The sequence below is a fragment of the Heptranchias perlo genome, chromosome 13 (assembly GCF_035084215.1).
Source record: "Heptranchias perlo isolate sHepPer1 chromosome 13, sHepPer1.hap1, whole genome shotgun sequence".
In the NCBI taxonomy this organism is placed as follows: domain Eukaryota; kingdom Metazoa; phylum Chordata; class Chondrichthyes; order Hexanchiformes; family Hexanchidae; genus Heptranchias; species Heptranchias perlo.
In genome coordinates, this window is record NC_090337.1 from 37,589,802 (window position 1) to 37,605,323 (window position 15,522).

The window sequence follows — 15,522 nt, forward strand, 5'->3', positions numbered from 1 at the left end:
TGGCAAGTATCAAATTTTCAAGTACCATAAAACCGATATAACACCTCTGCTAAACATCTAAGTGGAATTGGGTTTTAATGGTGCTGTAGGTGAAAACACCATTTGCAGATATAACTGTGCTATCAAGGAGCAGCAGGAAAGGATAATGGGTCCACAAACGATGAGGAGAATTGGGACAAAGTCTTATAATCTCTGGATAAAATACTTTGATGCTCAGAGCAGCAATATGACCTCAATGATAATGATGACAACCTACATAATATTCTCAATGTAAAAAAAAGTCCCAAAGCCTTTATATAGAGAGAGAAGAAAAATAATAGGTAAAAGAAATAAGGAGGTGGATGCTGAGCTTTGGTACAAGAGTTAGGAGAGGTGACTGTAAATTTTGGTTCATTTAGGTGGCCATTTTTGCACTGTGCCAAATGTTGGTATCTGACTTGGAGGAGTCCTGAGTGGCTCCCTCTGCCTAGCTAATGGCTATAAAAGTCTTATCAATTGTTTTGGGCATGGATTCTTTCCAGACTTCAGGCAGTTTTTCTAGTATTAGCAAGGTAGCCATGACCACCTGTATGCAGGAAGTGATAAATGCACTGTCCTGAGGCTAGTAGATTTATTAATTTCTCAAAGAGTGCAGATAAAATGTTGTCCACACAGCAAAGATTCTACATCACTGCTGATTTTATCAGTGTGCTGAGTGTAGTGGGCTGTACTCATGTGGAGGTCTAGGTAACAACAATGAATTGAATAACATACATCAACTATAAAGAGTTCTAGTTCCTCAATATACAGGTGAGGCACAATGCCCAGAAAATGATTATTCAATACATGACTAGTAGATTCCAAAGAATGCATGTATTTCCTTTTAAGCAGGAGAATCAATTGTTGGGGAGCAATCATTATTTAATGAAACCATGGCTTATGATGCCCTTAACTGGCTCAAGATGCCAGTTGAGCAATGGTGTAATGACATGCACAAATCTCATTGCTTCATAGTACAGCAAACTTTCGATCTATTGAAGTGGAGGAGGTATAGGTGCTCATGGGTACCCTACAGTATGAACCAACGGAAGTCTGTAAATTTTCTGATGTGTGCTGCACATTGCAGTCTTACCATTCAGAGGAAAATCCACAAAGATATCATACAGGAATTCATCTGCACTCTGTTAATAGTTGAATAGGAACTCCTTCAGCCTGTGCTTCGGAGGGAGGGGGGAGCAATCTCTTTGCATTGGTAAGATATGGAGCAACATCACTAAATAGCATTTTAGTTTGAAGGAAGCTGTCTTGTGACTGCAACCTGCATCAAGACATCATGTACATTTTTGTGAGACCAGGATCAGTCCAGGCGAGTGCCAATATGACACTGCTGCTATTTTCATGCAAAGAACAATTAATGGAGCAAATGGTCAGATGTAACTGACAAATGATCACTTTTCCAAACACTTTGCAAAATAATGCTTTGCAGAAGCTTAAGGTTGGTGTTGCTCTGCCTAACACCAGAATGAATTGCAACCCTAACATCTGTTAAATATATTATTCCTGATGACTACAATCTTTTGTTAAGCTATTTTCTTACCTTATGCCAGCCCACATCCATGTTTTCATCACCTTCACCAACCTCTCCAATGCTCTGCTCAGCAGTCTCCTGTGTTCCCCCCCACATAACCTCTAATTTGTCCAAAACTCAGCTGCCCCCATTCTATCCAGCATTAAGTCCCATTCCCCTATTGCCCCTGTCCTCACTAACCTCCATTGGCTACCAATGCATTGAATATTAAATATTTGTTCTTATTTACAAATCCCTCCACATCCTCACCCCATCTTACCTCTGAAACCTCCACCAGCCTTGCATGCCAGTTCACATCCTCTGCTCGTCTAACTCTGTCCTTCTTTGCCTCTTCCCCTCCATTTGTTCCACCATCAGTGGCAGAGCCTTCAGCAGTCTGAACACTACATTCTGGAACTTTCTCCATAACCACTCTTCCTTACTATCTCGCTCCTTACCTTCAAAAGCCTCCTCAAAACCTACCTCTTTGACCATGCCTATGGCCACCTTCCCTAATTCTTCTCCCACTACTTATTTTTTTACCATTGCCTCTATGAAGCATCTTGGTTGATCCCCCCACCCAAACCTGCCTAAAAAACTTCCTTGTGCAACATTCTGTTAGCAGCTCTCTCAGATGCAACCCGTGCTTTTCATCTGTTTCAACACAAAAACATACATGGCTTAATCTTAGTTAATCAACTAGAGGTCTCCCAAAAGGCACTTCAACTCTGATGCAGGCCAGTTTGAGATAATGGGAGGAATAGTCCTTCATGAAAACATATAGCATCACTCAATGGGCCAAATGTCCTCCTTCCATGCTGTAATTTTTCTATGATTCTATGATTCTATGATCACAGTGGAGAATGTCAGAAAATTCAGGTAGTGAGGCCTACTGTGGCCTCACTGCCCTGACTGGGATCTCCCGTTTCCTCAGAGACTGTCATTGGCTGTCCCTTCTCCACCCGCCACATGCAAACGATGGATTTTCCTTCTTTATGTCCTGGTTACCACCACTTCCCAGGGCTGCCATGTAGTGGTGGTGGGCCCCAGGTAGTGGTGGTAAATACCTAGACATCCTCCCTGCATTGGAGGGAGAGCGCCGTATAGTGGCCTTCTCTCCCTCCAATTGGCCCCAAAGACTTACGTGCTGAAGTAATTATTCAGTCTCAGCTGAGACCTTTAGTTGGAGCCTTGAAACCACAAGGGTACCCCGCCCTTGCACCGGCAGGCTTCTTCTTGATGGTGGGAATCCCATCGTGCATATGGAATGAACCTTGACCTAGGAAAATGGGTTGAGGCTGGAAAAATGGAGAAGTCCCACCCAGCCAGAGCTCTTCCCTGAAGAGGAGAATTCTCCCTCTAATAGGTTTAGCAAGATTTAGTTCAAAACAAAATAATTGCATTCCAGATAACACTGATGTCATCTAAAATATCTCTTCCATCATAATGCACATTCAAATGATTACTGTAATAATTATACGAGATTGCCTGCAATTTCCAACACAGGAATTGGTATGATTGTGATAATACTATAACAAAGTAGGAGCTAGAGGAGGCTACTGAGGATTTTCAGCTCACTCCATTGTTGCTGTTGTCTTTTCAGGACATTTCCATCTTCCTCTTGTTTTGCACGAAACATCTCTTTCCCCTGTTGAATTCTGAGTCTGTCAATTGCCTTTGAAATAGTTCAATAGAAATCAATCTTCACTATGCTAAGATGTCAATTTCTTCACAAATTTAACAAATTTGAAGTAGAAATCACTCATTCAATTAAACTGAGCTCATTGCTTAATCACAGAAACTACTGAGAATGTACTGGAGAGGGATCACCATATAAAAAATGCACTTCTGTTGAAGGGGTACACTTGAAAAGTTAACTTATTTTTCTATTTTGCTTCCTGATTGATCTCCTTGCATTTCCAACATTTTGTTTTATTTTATATTTTCAGCATTAATAATTTTCTTATTATCTCAACTCACTTATTCCATTTCACTCCCATTATTTAAAATATAATTGCAAAACAAACTAATTTTGTAGCTGAATGCCATTTGTCTAATACCACACATAGAGCTGAAGGAGACATTGTTTTCAATAAGATTTTCCAGTGTGGACATACACAGGCAAATTATCACTGAAATAAGAAATATTGCACGCAACCAAAGCAGGGCTTCCCTTTTTAGAGTGGGCACATAGGCCTCAAGGTCTACAACAGGTCTAGTGAGAAAAGGCCGTGTTCACCAGAAAACAGTCTGCTATTTTTTCTCCTAGGTCAACAAAAATAAGCATAACATTTTGACTGCATACCCCCATCCAACTTACTATATTGAGCAGTATTATTTTAGAGCAAAGTTACTTAATAAGTGAAGCAGATTGTTTCAATCTCCCATGTGACATAAAATTAATTATCTGGCACTCTCACACCTGTGTTCCCCATTTGATTTTACAACACCAACTGGAAACTTAACCCTCTGAGAGGAGAGAACATTATACACATTGAATTCAGTGCTGTTACTTGTGAGATAGATAGAAGTCTGAGGGTCATCAGGGATGGTCCGTGTAAGAGTGGAACATCTGCGTCATCTTCTCTTTAGGCCAACGAAAGCCTGCCAACTCTGCTTGCCATGAGGTCACGTGGTTCTGTGAGCTGCATCAGTATTTTTAAAACTTTATTTTGATGCCATGATTCATTAATCTATTAGAACACTGACTATGATGTCAATCTGACACCTTAATGTTAATTGATACACAGCTATGCTAAACTCTGCCAAAGTCTTCCAGCCTTTAACATTGGCTCCTTTTCAATTATTATTTATGATTGTAATTGAAATAAACATAATTTTTGGAGCAACTTTAACAACATTTCATTAGAGTTGTGCATACATTTTTTTTGATCAGTTAGGTGGATGACACACACAGAAACCCATCACCGTGGTTAAGAGTCTCCAAAAAAAGCTACTGAAAACTCCACACATTCTCTCTGTAGGGACAAATAATACTTGCGTCCAGCAAGTTTAGGTACAGGTTGGCAGAGCCAAGACTAACACACCCTCAAGTGTAAGTTTCCTACTGCTTGTTCAGTCAGGGCCACCCTACTCATTACAATATGTACTTCTTTTAACAAGTGGAATTTTGCACATAAATTTTGCATTGCTTGTTCATTGTGTAATATATTTTCAATGATACGGCCTGTGGAATCTCTTTCATTCATGTGCATCAATGTGTATCTGAAAGAGAACACAAAATCAAGAACAACAGAGAAAGGGCTAACTTAAAAGCCTGAAAGGATTATCCCCTCATTCAAGTAATTCAAGTAATTTAAACCAAGGAGCAACAGTAAACAAGTAAATAATTAAATAAATAATCAAAGTAATTAATTAGATTTAATGGGGATAAAATTAAAATTAACTAAGTAGAGGATACCAACATTAAAGGGATCCAAATTGCATTAAATAAAATCTGGTATACATAAATAATAAATAGGAGTTAAGAAAATACAAAAATAAAGAAGTTAATGAACAAAAAACATGACTAATTAGTTAGATTTATCTGAAATCAAGCTAAATCCATCGACTAAATATAATCTAGATCTCAAATAATTGTATTATATCTAGAATTAAATTACTATAAATAAATAAATACTAGAATTGGCAGTGCGGGCTATGTGTCGGGACTGTGATATGTGGGAGGTTGTGGACAGTGAGACTGTCCCGGATTGCCCCATCTGCAGGAAATGTCTCTGCCTTGAGACTCTCCAGCTCAAAAATTCTTGAACTGCAGTGCAAGTTAAAGGCACTCCTACACATAAGGGAGGAGGAGGAATTTCTGGATAGTTTTCTCTGGAGTACAGTCACACCTCAGAGGAAAGCACAGGTGCAGGAGGGGGAGAGTGTAAATGTTAGTCAGCAGGGTAAGGGGAACCAAGGGGAGGTAGGGGAGGTAGAGAAGGAGGTCCTGCAGATACTGGTCCTATCCAACAGGTACAATGTACTTGCTATCTGTGAGGATAAGGATGTAGGCTGTGGGGAGGACAGCCAGAATGCTAACTATAGCACCATGGAATAGGAGGCTGTCCAAGGTGGGGGCTGTGGGGAGCTGAATAGAAAGGTTGTAGTCATAGGGGATTCAATAGTTAGGGGGAGTGGATAGCATCCTCTGCAGTTGCGACTGAGAATCCAGGGAGATGTGTTGCCTACCTGGTGCAAGGGTAAAGGATATCTCGGAGCATATGGAGAAGAACTTAGAAAGGGAGGGGGAAGATCCAGTTGTCGTGGTCCATGTTGGGCCAATGACTTAGGGAAGAAAAGGGAAGAGGTCCTGGTAACAGATAATCAGAAGTTAAGAACTAAATTAGAAAACAGGACCCAACCTGGTAATCTCGGGATTACTACCCAAGCCATGTGCTAATTGGCGTAGGGATAGGCAGATCAGGAAGATGAACGCATGGCTGAAAGACTGGTGTGGGAAGGATGGGTTCCATTTCATGGGACACTGGCACCAGTACTGGGACAGGAACGAGATGTACCGCTGGGATGGGCTCCACCTGAACCAGAATGGGACCAGTGTCCTAGTGGAAAGGATAAACAGGGCTGTGGACAGGACTTTAAACTAGTAAGACGGGGGAAGGGATCTGGTGAAAATAACATAAATCTGAAGATAAAAGAAATAGAAGATAAAAGTATAGGTCAGACTAAGGTAAGGAATAAGGGTAACATAAATGGTCAAGGAACAAATACAGTTAGTTATAGAACGTAAGTACAAAATGACTCAAAAATAAAGTGAGGGGACAATTATTAAAAACAAATTAAATTGCCCGTACAGCAATGTGGACAGCATCCAAAACAAAACGGGGGAAATGGAGGCAATAATTCGTACCAGGGAGCCAGATATAGTAGAGATAACTGAAACATGGTTACATAAAGAATAAGACTGGCAGTTAAATATTGCAGGATATAACATATTTAGAAAGGATAGGGAAGGAAGGAGGGGGAGGAGATTAGCTGTAATAATTAGAAACAACATAATGGCAATAGAAAAAATGGTCATAAGTAATATTAAGAAACAGAATACATATGGATTGAGACAAAAGATAAGAAGGGATCGATCACGTTAATAGGTATATTCTGCAGACCACCTAATACTGGAAGGGAAGTGGAGGAAAAAATATGTAGGCAAATCTATGAAATGAGTAAAAAACAGCGAAAATAATCATGGGAGATTTCAACTACCCCCAAATAAACTGGCAAGAGGTAAGGAAAGGGAAAGGAGTTTTTACAGTGTGTTCAGGTCTCCTTTCTTACCCAGTATGTGAGAAGCCCAACAAGAGAGGAATCACTGCTGGATCTAGTAATGGGAAATGAACCAGAATAGATAAGAGAAGTAAACGTAGGGGAACATCTAGGCAATAGCGATCATAACACAATAAGGTTTAAAATAATGATTGAGAAAGACATAAGTAAGACAAAGACCAAAGTAATAGATTGGAAAAAAACTCATTTTGAGGGGATGAGAAAGGAACTAGGGAAGGTAAACTGGAAAAAAAATTGACAGACAGGAGAGATAAGACAAAGAGATAGAACAGCAGTGGGAAATATTTAAAACGGTGATCAATAGAGTTCAGGAGAAATATATTCCTCCAAAAAGGAAGATCAAACTAGCCAATAATGAAACACCATGGATGAATAAAGAGGAACGGGTAAAATTGAAACTAAAGAAAAAGGCATACTCTAAGAACATAGACAATAAAAGAGAGAATGGCAAAAGGGAATATGAAGATGTTAGGAAAGAAGTCAAAAAAAACAATTAGGAAAACAAAGAGGAACTATGAAATTAAATTACCAAGAAATAAAGAAAGAAATAGTAAAGTATTCTACAGACACATAAATGACAAAAGAAAAATCAGGATAGGGATAGGGCCACTAAGGGATGCACAAAATAAACACACAGGTAATGACAGTGAAATGGCAGAAATATTGAATAGTTACTTTGCCTCAATATTTATCAGGGAGACTAACAAGGTGGGCATGACATTTGAAGAAGATATCAAGAAAGATGTAAAGGCATTTAAGATAGAAAGGGGGGAGATAATTGATAAACTAATCAAACTTAGAGAGGATAAAAAATCTGGTCTGGATGGATTGCATCCGCTCATATTAAAAGAAGTTAGGGAAGAGATAGCAAAGGCACTATTACATGAAAATTCATTAGAAAAGGGAATAGTCCAGAGGACTAGTGGACAGCTAATGTTATCCTTATATTTTAAAAGGGAGATAGAACAAGTCCAGGGAACTATATACCAATTAGCCTAACGTTGGTGGTGGGAAAGATAATGGAATCTTTACTTTAAGATGTAATAGAAAAACATCTAGAAAACGAAAATATAATAAAGAGTAGTCAGCACGGATTTCAGAAGGGAAAGTTGTGCTTGACCAACCTTATTGAATTCTTTGACGAAGTAACAAAAAGAGTAGACAAGGATAATGCAGTAATATATTTGGATTTTAAAAAGGCCTTTGATAAGATACTGCATTGTAGATTAATGACTAAAGTCAGAGCATGTGGAGTCAGGGGACAGGTCGCAGAATGGATAGCAAGCTGGCTACAAAACAGAAAACAGAGAGTGGGGATTAAGGGTAGCTACTCAGACTGGCAAAAGGTGGGAAGTGGTGTTCCACAGGGATCGGTGCTGGGACCACTGTTGTTCACAATTTACGTCAACGACTCGGGAATTGGAAATAGAATTTCAAAATTTGCGGATGACACGAAGTTGGGGGTTGTACCTAATACAATGGAACAATGTGTCAAAATGCAAGAAGACATTAATAAGCTTGCACAATGGGCGTGTAATTGGCAAATTAATGTCAATATAGATAAGCGTGAGGTGCTACATTTTAGTAGGAAGAAAAAGGAGGCCACATTCTGCTTGAATAATAAATCTAATTGGGGTAGAGGAGCAAAGGGATCTCAGGGTACAGATGCACAAATAAGTAGCGACACAGGTTAATAAGGCCATAAAAAAGGCAAGCCAAGCACTGGGGTTCATTTCTAGAGGGATAGAATTGAAAAGCAGAGAAGTTATGTTAAACACATATAGAACCTTGGTTAGACCACATAGGAACATAGGAACAGGAGTAGGCCATTCAGCCCCTCGTGCCTGCTCCACCATTTGATAAGATCATGGCTGATCTGTGATCTAACTCCATATACCTGCCTTTGGCCCATATCCCTTAATACCTTTGGTTGCCAAAAAGCTATCGATCTCAGATTTAAATTTAGCAATTGAGCTAGTATCAATTGCCGTTTGTGGAAGAGAGTTCCAAACTTCTACCACTCTTTGTGTGAAGAAATGTTTTCTAATCTCACTCCTGAAAGGTCTGGCTCTAATCTTTAGACTGTGCCCCCTACTCCTAGAATCCCCAACCAGCGGAAATAGTTTCTCTCTATCCACCCTATCTGTTCCCCTTAATATCTTATAAACTTCGATCAGATGACCCCTTAACCTTCAAAACTCTAGAGAATACAACCCCAATTTGTGTAATCTCTCCTCATAACTTAACTCTTGAAGTCTGGGTATCATTCTAGTAAACCTACGCTGCACTCCCTCCAAGGCCAATATGTCCTTCCGAAGGTGCGGTGCCCAGGACTGCTCACAGTACTCCAGGTGCGGTCTAACCAGGGTTTTGTATAGCTGCAACATAACTTCTGCCCCCTTGTACTCTAGTCCTCTAGATATAAAGGCCAGCATTCCATTAGCCTTCTTGATTATTTTCTGCACCTGTTCATGACACTTCAATGATCTATGTACCTGAACCCCTAAGTCCCTTTGGACATCCACTGTTTTTAACTTTTTACCATTTAGAAAGTACCCTGTTCTATCCTTTTTTGATCTAAAGTCGATGACCTCACATTTGTCTACATTGAACTCCATTTGCCACAGTTTTGCCCATTCACCTAATCTATCAATATCGCTTTGTAATTTTATGTTTTCATCTACACTGCTTACAATGCCACCAATCTTTGTGTCATCGGCAAACTTAGATATGAGACTTTCTATGCCTTCATCTAAGTCATTAATAAATATTGTGAATAATTGAGGCCCCAAGACAGATCCCTGCAGGACTCCACTAGTCACATCCTGCCAATATGAGTACCTACCCATTATCCCTACTCTCTGTCGCCTTTCGCTCAGCCAACTTCCTAACCAAGTCCGTACTTTTCCCTCGATTCCATGGGCTTCTATCTTAGCTAACAGTCTCTTATGTGGGACTTTATCAAATGCCTTCTGGAAGTCCATATAAATAACATCCATTAACATTCCCCTGTCCACTACTTTAGTCACCTCTTCAAAAAATTCAATCAGGTTTGTCAGGCACGACCTACCTTTCACAAATCCATGCTGGCTCTCTCTGATTAACTGAAAATTCTCGAGGTGTTCAGTCACCCTATCCTTAATTATAGACTCCTGCATTTTCTCCACCACAGATGTTAGGCTAACTGGTCTATAATTCCCTGGTTTCCCTCTCTCTCCTTTCTTAAAAAGACACTTGGAGTACTGTGAACAGTTCTGGTCTCCATATTATAAAAAGGATATAGAGGCATTGGAGAAGGTGCAAAAAAGAATCACAAGGATGATGCCAGAACTGAGAGGATACACTAATCAGGAAAGGCTGAACAGGCTGGGGCTCTTTTCTCTACAAAAGATAAGGCTGAGGAGTGACCTCATAGAAGTCTTCAAAATAATGAAAGGGTTTGGTAGGGTAGACGGAGAGAAATGTTTCCACTTGTGGGGGAGTCCAAAAGTAGAGGTCATAAATATAAAATAGTCGCTAATAAATCCAATAAGGAATTCAGGAGAAACTTCTTTACCCAAAGAGTGGTAATAATGTGAAACGTGCTACCACAAGGAGTAGTTGAGGCAAACAGCCATTTAAAGGGAAGCTAGATAAGCACAGCAGGGAGAAAGAAATAGATGGGAATGCTGATAGGGTTAGATGAAGTAGTGAGGGAGGAGGCTCATGTGGAGCATAAACACTGGCATAAACCAGTTGGGCCAAATGGCCTGTTTTTGTGCTGTAGACTCGATGCAAGAAAGGAGGGGAGTCTGTATAAAATGCTTGCATTTAGACATGGTACACACACAGGAGCCCTTAGTACCAATAATTCTGGTTGCAGGATATTTTGATGAAGAAGGAAAGCTGCCAGTTTAACACTTTATGCTTCGGTTACTGATTTTCAGTATAAAAACCCACCTTCAAACAGATAAATCAGTCTGTTTAGCCCAATTAAACTCTTCCAGCAATTTACATTTTGGCTCAATGACTGCAAGCATAGGGAGCACTAATGAAAACAGCAGTGACAAATACACATTGAATTTCATTGCTATAGTCATTAGAGGGTAATGCCGGATGTCTGAATATGGTTACCCTTATACACAGCTAGCATCTTTGAAAGATCTGATTGTTTTAGTAGAATTTTGAAATGAACATCTAATTTCCCAAAGAATTCAACAGTATGTTTCTATCCCCATTGGTAGAACATGAAATACAGATAAGAGCTTCCCATCCTTGACCTTTTTTTAATTGAAAGCTCAGACGCAAGAAGGCATTTGGACACAGATTTGAACCCAAATAGTTTGGCTTTTATCATTTACAGAAACCAATTAATTAAGACTTACAAATACAATTACATTCAAATTATTTTAAACTTAATATAAAGTAAGAGTAAAATTCTGTATTTGGTCAACTGCATTTCATTGGGAAGTGTTTGTGGTGTATCTGCCTCTACAGTTCATTATAGGGAAGTATATTCCACCCAATAGTCACATAATCCTGACCATTATAAAGGAAGAAAATTGAAAACTTTCAGTCATTCATCATTACATTTTACATTTACAACTGCTGGTCAGAGGCATCCTGGGAGAAGACATTTAGCCACTATATCACCCCACCCCACCCCACCCCACCCTCCTCCGACAATCCCCACAGTCCGATGCCACTGAGTTCCTTCCAGTGATCTTATGAATAGGGACTTCTGCTCACAGCTCCATTTTGATTTAGGTGGAACTTTATTTCAGGGGGAGTTCTACACAAAATGTCTGCATCCGGTCTATTTCTGAGCAACAATTTAAAGTTATGAAACACATGATCAAAAGGCAACAGAGAGAAACTATCAGTACAGATGCAACAGTTTTTTAACTTTAGGATGATGTGACAATTCCGTAATACTCCTCATTAATACAAATTAGTTAATTGCTGAAAGCAAGATGTTAATTAGCAGTCTAATCCAAAAATTAAGCTATTCCTTTGCTGACAATTATTGCAGTTCACTGGTATTGAGGTTAAACTAAGGGTTTAATTGGTGATTCAATTTAATGCAAGTACCCTTTAATCAAAATAAACAATGTTAAACTTGTTTAATAAAATACTTTCTCTTGTCATCTGTCACCTTTTGACTTTGGTCTGAATACTCTTAAAGATCATTTAAGGGACAATTGCTGAGACAAATTTTAGAAGCTGAATCAGTCTCATTAAATTGTGTTTACTTCAGTTTTTGTTCTTGTTCTGAAAACATTGTAGATCAAAATTTTGTCTTTGCTTAAATGTTAACAGTGAGATGCAAAACTCTTCACTGCATTACATTTCTGAAAGATTAACTTGTATACTTTTGTTTGGTACAACCTTCACTTTAATTGAATTCTTGTGCTTAGAATATTGACAATATTGAAGTAAAATTTTCATTTGTTCATTAGCACCAATCAAATTAAAATTATATTATAGAAAAATAAGGAAATGATCAAGTCACTGTTGATTCAGTGTTTTTTAAAATTCGTTCATGGGGTGTGGGCATTACTGGCAAGGCCGGCATTTGTTGCCCATCCCTAATTGCCTTTGAGAAGGTGGTGGTGAGCTGCCTTCTTGAACTGCTGCAGTCCATGTGGTGTTGTTCCCATGTGCCTGCTGCCCTTGTCCTTCTAGATGGTAGAGGTCGCGGGTTTGGGAGGTGCTTTCGAAGAAGCCTTGGCGAGTTGCTGCAGTGCTTCCTGTGCATGGTGGTGAAGGGAGTGAATGTTGAGGGTGGTGGATGGGGTGCCAATCAAGCGGGCTGCTTTGTCCTGGATGGTGTTGAGCTTTTTGAGTGTTGTTGGAGCTGCACTCATCTAGGCAAGTGGAGAGTATTCCATCACACTCTTGACTTGTGCCTTGTAGATGGTGGAAAGGCTTTGGGGAGTCAGGAGGTGAGTCACTTGCCGCAGAATACCCAGCCTCTGACCTGCACTTGTAGCCACAGTATTTATGTGGCTGGTCCAGTTACGTTTCTGGTCACTGGTGACCCCCCAGGATGTTGAAGGTGGGGGATTCGGCGATGGTAATGCCATTGAATGTCAAGGGGAGGTGGTTGGACACTGTCTTGTTGGAGATGGTCATTGCCTGGCACTTGTCTGGTGCAAATGTTACTTGCCACTTATCAGCTCAAGCCTAGATGTTGTCCAGGTCTTGCTGCATGCGGGCCTGGACTGCTTCATTATCTTGTTGCCTATCTCATTGTTGCCTAGATCAGATTTTTAAAAATTAATATTTTATCTGTGCGAGTGATATTTTTGTGTCTGTTTAGATTTTCTGATGAATTAAAATTGTTGCTCTTGGATTGGCTTGCTAAAATATGGGTCATCATTTTAGCACCCGCTATCGGGTGCGTTCCTGGCGGGGGGGCTCCGAAAATCAGAGAATCCCGGAGTAGGTCGGGAGCCCGACTCCAACCCGCCCACTTCCAGGTTCCCCGCTGACGCGCCGGCGTGCACGCGCAGCCCCCGCTGGTGGGAATCCCGCAGGCAATTAAAGCTAGCGGGGTTCCACTTGAAGCTATTTACTTTGCTTGTTCAGGTCATTAACTGACCTGATTAAGGGATTATGTGAGGAGGGGTGGGATTTTATAGCAAATTGGGACTGTTTCCCGTACCGGGGGAAACACTCCCAGTTCAAATGGACCTGTTGCAGCCATCAGCCTGTGGCAGCTGCAAAGGTCCATTTGACAGGTGGTGGGGGGAGACCGTCACTCATTGCAGGAGGCCACTCTGTCACTTGGGACAAAGTTTGGCCTCCACCACCCTCCTCCTGACAACCAAAGTAACCAACTTGCACACTTACCCCGGGGTCCAGAGACATGTACCTACCTTGCGGACCCCCTCAGATGTACATCTTCCGGATGGGGGCCACCGTAGCTGCAGTCATGACCTCCTCGGAGGGCGAACAGCATCACCAGCCTCACCAGCCTCGCCATCCACGCCGTCCACCTGACACATGGAGCTCCACAACAGCGCGCTGTGACACATCCACCTGTACAGCAGGAGGGAGGGCTACGGCAGAGAGAGATGCGTCGCAGAGGGCACTACCCTCGCCACAGGGTCCACAGACTGAGGCTCAGCTTCCTGGACCTCGCTGAGCAGCAGTGCACACGAAGGCTCAGAGTCACTCGACATGTAGTCGTGGACATCTGCGGCCTCCTTCATGCCAAGCTGCTCCTGGCTGGCCCGAGCACCATCTTCTTACCTGTCGCTGTCAAAGTCACCACTGCCCTCAACAACTTCTCCTCCGCATCCTTCCAGGGTGCCACCGGGGACATCAATGACGTCTCTCAGCCATCTGCACAAAAGAGCCCTGCAAATACACCTACACCCACTCTGCAGTGACACAATGGGTGGCATCAGTTGTGGGTCTTCATAGTGATCCTCAGGAAAGGGCATTATTGCACAGACCAGACAAGATTCGCGAAGACATGGCAGTAGTGGTGCCAATATAATATGTAATGTGAGTTGGTCAGAAATTCAATATAAGTAACAACCATGACAAACCCTCAAACACCCTTGTGCATCCCCTTCATGCTCACGACACGTTTGCCTTACGCTGCCTACTGCACATATCTGATGCATGCCCTGTGGCTGCAGCACAGGTAGTGGCAGGTTGAGTGAGGCTGGCCGTGAAAGAGATGCACGAGAGGGTGAGTATGAGATAGAGCCATGAGATTGTATGAGGATTGGGTTGAGTGGTAGTGGTGGGATGAGTACTGGCGAGGTGAGTAAGTGCAGGTAAGATGAGGATGAGGTTTGAGTGCGTATGAGGGGTGATGTGACAGAGTAGTGTTGGCAGTGCAGAAGGAGGTGTGGGGTGGGGGCGTTGATGTGGCAGATGGAGTGTAGGGGAATGAGTAAGTGTACTCACTTTGGCTGACCTACTGAGGTCATTGGAGCGCCTCCTGCATTGTATGCTGGTGGGCGATATGTTGGTGGTGCAGGTGACCTCCTCTGCCACCTTGAGCCAAGCCTTCTTGGTGGCAGAGGCAGGCCGCTTCCTCCCGCCCGCCGGGGCGAGGGGGGGGAAGATCTCTGTCCTCCCTCTCCTCCTCACCCCATGTATTGATACCTGGAGTGAGGCATCATTAAACTGGGAGCAGCCTTCCACCTGGGCTGCTCCATGCTGTAATTTTTTCTATTTGTTGCAGTATCTGTCAGTGGAGGACTGCCCCTTTAAATAGAGCTCCTCCAGCTGACAGATCTTACTGCGCATGCGCAGCCCGCCCGACGCGCAGATCAGCAGTGGGGAACCCAGAAGACCAGGTAAGTGGATCTAATTGGGCTGCGATCGCGCGGGTGGCAGACTGATTTCGCCGGGCGCGTTACCCACGTGCCCGATAGCCCCCCCGCCGGGAACCCGCAATCCTGCTAACATCGAGCCCATGGTAACAAAGCTTTATTTCTGTTATGAAGTTCGAGAGGATAACATGAGTTAATAGAAAGTGAAATGAGAAAATCGCAACAAAAGACCCTGTGACTTAACAAACTTGGCCTTTAATAGAAAACTTTTTGGTTAAAAAGTAACCTGCAGCCCAGGTTTTCAAACTGGGCTCCATTAACCCTAGAATGTCTGCAAGGAGATCCCAGGATGTCGTCAACATCATCAGATTTCTGTCATTCTCAACAAGTTTC